The sequence below is a fragment of the Hydra vulgaris genome, chromosome 12 (assembly GCF_038396675.1).
Source record: "Hydra vulgaris chromosome 12, alternate assembly HydraT2T_AEP".
In the NCBI taxonomy this organism is placed as follows: Eukaryota; Metazoa; Cnidaria; class Hydrozoa; order Anthoathecata; family Hydridae; genus Hydra; species Hydra vulgaris.
In genome coordinates, this window is record NC_088931.1 from 15,236,159 (window position 1) to 15,241,514 (window position 5,356).

The 5,356-nt window shown below is 28.9% G+C and overlaps 1 long non-coding RNA gene across 1 annotated transcript; it reads right to left on the bottom strand.

Moving 5' to 3' along the window:
* Positions 1 to 4,035: 4,035 nt before the first annotated feature.
* Positions 4,036 to 4,546, bottom strand: LOC136089152 (uncharacterized). Its single transcript, XR_010642811.1, has 2 exons — positions 4,423 to 4,546; positions 4,036 to 4,265 (listed from the first exon to the last, which is right to left on the bottom strand). It is a non-coding gene; the product is annotated as an uncharacterized LOC136089152 (long non-coding RNA).
* Positions 4,547 to 5,356: the final 810 nt, after the last annotated feature.

Here is a 5,356-nt window from a genome sequence, read left to right on the forward strand (position 1 = left end):
AATTAAAATATTTTGATACAGTAAATATCCAATAGTTTTTTATTATCATTTTTTTTTAAATTATTTTTATACAGGGTTTCTGAAATAAGTTCTTTAAACATAAAAAATAACTGAAAACTTGATGTTTCATCTCATGCTATCATTACATATTGTAAATAAACATTCAAATATATTGTACTAGCTCATAATTTAAACATTTTCTTGATGTGAAGACACAAAACAGAAACACTATTTCAATGCACAAGGGCAGAGATCATCGCATTGAAATGATATTGAGCAGGTTTTTGTATCATTAGATAAAATGGAAGGAAACATCTCCAGTTTCCTATTCTCAACACACTTCAAAAAATGAGATCTCATACTGTTTCTTTCCCAAAGAATTACACTTGGATCAATTCTATGACATAAAGCTGTAGCATTAGCAATAGCATGAAGCCCGCAATCATTTCCGTTGTCTTGATTCTGGCATCTCATGACTTCTAAATTTATGAATTCAATACCCTCATTTATCAATATTGATCGTGCAACTCTGTGTACTAGTAATGGAACAGTATTTTTATTAAAACCAGTAAAAAGGGAATCATAATATTGAACAGAACTTGAACCATTATCAGATGTTACATTACTTATTAATACCCAATGTGAATTTCTCACATTAAATATCTGAACAAACTTCCCAGAAACAAAACCACCAAAGTTATTTGAATTAAAAATACAAGAACTTCGAAACCCACCTACTTTAGGAAACTGATGCGAAAGAAAATTTTGTGCAATATCAATTAAAGTATCATCTAGCCAACCTAATGGATTATTTAAAATATCTATGCATTGTTTGATCGACTGTGCTGATAATGTTGAATAAAAATTGTTATCTAGCGAAATTGCAGGATAAATCAATCTTCTATGTTTTAAGATGCTTTTATCGTCAGATAGAGATGATGTAGAGATTTCCATTTTAATAAATTTATAATTTTTATCTTTGTCATAACATTTCAATTCTGACATGTGCCTCTTTTTAGAACTCTTTTTTTTTAAATCTTTTTTTTTATATGATTGGTTTGTCATTTTCAAACAATTATCATGTTCTTTTAAAAGCAATTCTGCCGACAATACTTGCTTATCAACTATATAAGGCTTCATGTTGGATAAAGAAACAGTTTTTTTCCAAACTTTACCATTGAATGTTAAAGTAGCACCAGTTTGTTTTAACTCTGAAATAATTCCAGGTCCCAACCAATCATATTCCATCTGACTTCCTTTACGACCAATTTTTCTGTAGTTTCTAACTAAAACTTGATCGCCTGTTTTAAATGAAAATGATTTCCATCCTTTAAGTTGTTTTGAGGCATAATAATTTTTCATTTTTGTTTGAGCATGACAAATATTGTTATTTACTTCTGTAATAACTTTATTATATGAACCCAATTTTTCTTGAATTTGCTCATCCAATGCATTATTTTCAAATATGTTATTGTCATTAGTACCTGAATCAATATTATTCAGTGATAAAGTGGAGAACAAGTTTGCTTCTCTGCCAAACATTACAAAAAAAATGGTGTAATTTTGTTGACTTTTGCACACATGTGCGCAGACCAAATAAAACAGCTTCTAACAACTTATCCCCATTGTCCTGGGTATCATTAGATAATTTAGAGAGAGATTTCTTAATTGTCTGATTAGTTCTTTCATCTTGTCCGTTGGTTTGAGGGTGGTAGGCAGAGGTTATCAAGTGTTTGATTTGAAATGAAGAGAATAAATTTTCATTTAAACTATTTACAAACTCCCTGCCTTGATCCGAAAGAACTTTCTTTGGAGGACCAAACCGATAGAACAAAGTAGAAAGGCACTTAGAAACATAAAATGCCGACTTTTCAGGAATAGGAAAAGCTTCAATATATTTGTTCCCAAGCTTTGTAATTGGAAGAGGTCCAATTAGGTCTACGCCTAAAAAATCCCACAGTCCATTAACCTTGATAGGTTTTAATTCAGGAGCGACAGTTCTTATTTTCTCCATTTTTTGACACTTGTCACATTCTTTAACCCATTTGGTAATGTCATTAACCATTCCTAATTATTCAACAAAAACAAAAGTTTGACATGAACCAAAATATAACTAAATTAAAACACTAGAGTTGTGCTACTATATATTATTATGATGATATTAACCAATAACTCACAAAAAAATTTAATTTGCCCACCATTTTAGTTCAAGAAATGCACAACACTTAAAAGAACTTAAAAACCTTATAGAAATTAAAAAAGTACTATTATAAAAACACATTAATATTACCTAGCCAGTAGAAAGAACCTTTTAATTTTGCTCTTGTGTTGTTAATGCCAACATGAGCCCCATTACTTTGATTTTTGAATAAATGCGCTAAATGACGAACTTGGCTAAATTTCGAAATTTTTATGGTACTTTTTAGCAAAAATAATCGGAAAAATTGTATTTCTGTTGACTTATATGTAATATAAACATAGTTAGACCAATTTTAAAACACATAAACTTTATTTACACTAAATGTGAACTGATACAGGCACAAAATTAGCTGGGGGAAAAAATACGCAAATTTTTTTTTTTTTAAAGATTAAAAAAAAAACGTTTTTATTTGTTTTCGATTTCGGTTGTATAATGTCTTTACACTCTTTTCTGTAGAAAAATAACAAACAACTTTTTTTTATAAATAGACATAGCAATAAAGGCAATTAAAATAACTCGTTTTTGTGGTTGTCATAAATATATTTTTTTAAGTTAATATAATGGTATATGTTATATAAGTAGTAAATCATCTTTGTACATGCAATTGATAGTGTTATTTCCATTCCGTAACGAAAATACTCTTCATAATCTTGCTGACTTCTAATGTTAAATGTACTTCATGCTTCTTCAAGAGTAATGTTTAACAAATGATGCATCATTAAACAACTTATGTTTGTTCTTGTTAGTTGTTCATTCATAAACAAACAATTTCTTTACGATCAGACGGAAACAAACTGTAATGCTTATGTAGCTGCAGAGGCTTATCAGAATCATTTATTTTGTGGATTCTGATAAGCAAGAAACTGTTTTAGTTGTCTGTTGGTCCAATAATCTGTTCTTGAGGTAGCAGAAGCACTCTTTGTACAAGAAGTTAAAGCTATATTGTATTCCATTCTTTCACCAGAAAGAAAATATTCTTTATAAGACTGAATCGGTAATGCTAATGTAGCTGTTGAAGCATATTCGAATCAATTTCTAAAGATTATAATGGGTATAATACATAATTTTATTTATAATGTTACACATTATAAATAAAAGTATTTTAATTTAAACATACTTGATCCTTTTATAACATTGTTAAATTTAATAATTAAATATTTTTATTCTACTATTACTTTTTTTATAAATTAGTTTTGAAATTTTTATTTTTACAATTGAATTCGATGGCCACAAATAAGACAAAGACCTTTTCTATAAAAAGATTTTTCGCCATGCTCAGAACACACAACACCCTTTCTAACTTTAGCAGCTTGAAGCTTCCTGTCAGCTTTGCTGTGCAATTCAAAGCGTTTTAAAACAAGACGCAGCTTCTGTTCCTGATTCCTTACTGAATGCAACTGTCTTAATTCCTGATTAACGCCGCCATGCAAACTCTCTCCTTCTTCTTCATTCAGTAATCCAATAGTTTTATGCGATTTAACAAATAGTGGCATATTAAAAGTGAGTTCATGCATTTTTCGCGTAATACTTTCATTAGGAAAGCAAGCATGAAACTCACAAGCATTTGCCAAAGAGAAAGTTTCGCGTAACTTTGTTTACATTTATACTTTCAAAATTTGTCTAGCCGAAACAGTTGTTTCAATAAAATTTGTTAGTAAATAGCTTGGGAAGTAACGCAATAAAGTTACGTCATCGCTTAAAAATGTTAACACAAGTTTAAGCATAAAATTAAAACAATTTGTTGTAAAACATGCCAAGTTTAAAAGCATATTGACTAACATAGCTAGAGGTACGTAAAATAATTTTTATATTTTCATCTGCATAAAAGATTGAAATTTTAATAACTAACGTCATCCATCAAAAAATTAATATTTTACATTTAAAAGAAATAAATTTAAAAGTATAAATGCATTAAAAATTAAGCTATAGTAATAAAATCACACGGATGACGTTGGAATCTGATAGAATAGACATTCATTGATAAGTGTTCCAAATTTCAACCATCAGCCATGTAGCTATGTTAGTCAATCTCGGTTGGCCCAAGACAGGTTTTCCGTAAAAATCGCTAAAAACAGAAAAGTCATCCAAAATCATTTAAAATATTTTAACAATGTTTATTTTTATTTTGTTTAAAGTAAATATTTATTTAACCAAGAAAGATAGTTCTTGTAAATTTTTTTAATTTGAAGATTAAAGCGTTTATAGAAAAAAAAACCCATTACTTTAAAGTTATTGAATTTTTATATTTTATTTGCCAAAATTTTTATAAAACTTTTTATGCGGAAATTGTTTTTGCTAGACTCGTGACGTAAGTCCCAATTTTACATTGCGTGAAACAGCCGTGCTTTAAAGGCTAACGTTTTTTCATAGTCATTAAAAAGTACTTGCAGGTTTTTTGACGCTGTTACATAGTACAACTTACCATCTGAAGTATATAATAAGTTAGTGATTATTCAATAAAAATAATTAATGTTTATTAAAAATAACTATTACTTATTCAACAATTTATTATATAACGATTACATACCGCATAGTTTGAATTTTTTTGCATATTTTAAAAATGATTTACGCTGTGATTTAGAGCAATTTATTGCTCTTTCAGAAAGATAAAGCTTTACATCTTCAACAGAATAACTATGAGCTGACATTTTATAATAAATTTTAAATGAATTAAATTGTTAAGTATGGCTAAAAATGAAATCCAAATAATCTTAAATCTTTACCTAACGGAACGAGGTTACTTATTTAACGATTAATGTAACTTACCTAACGGACACTTAACAGCATATCTGCGCTGTCCGTCTACTTATTTAACGGGCCACCTATTCACCGCAACACCGGGGTGATATTTAATCGGGGCCGGGTTTGATAAAATATAGCCGGGGCCGAGTTTGTGACTGGGGCTGCATAAACATTTATACATCCTAAAGTATAAGTGGTAAAAGGTTTCTTGTTCGTGAAAAAGCAAAGCATTTATTATTTGGTTTTCAACACAGGCTTTTAATTGTTTAGCAAACTTCAAATCCTTATCAATTGTTACCCAGAAAAGTTTAAGCTTACATTTCTAACCAATAGATACAAAAAAAAATTGATTTGCAACCATTTTATTTATAGTGAGCCATAAATAAGCACTTAATATTTTAATTGGAAAATGAG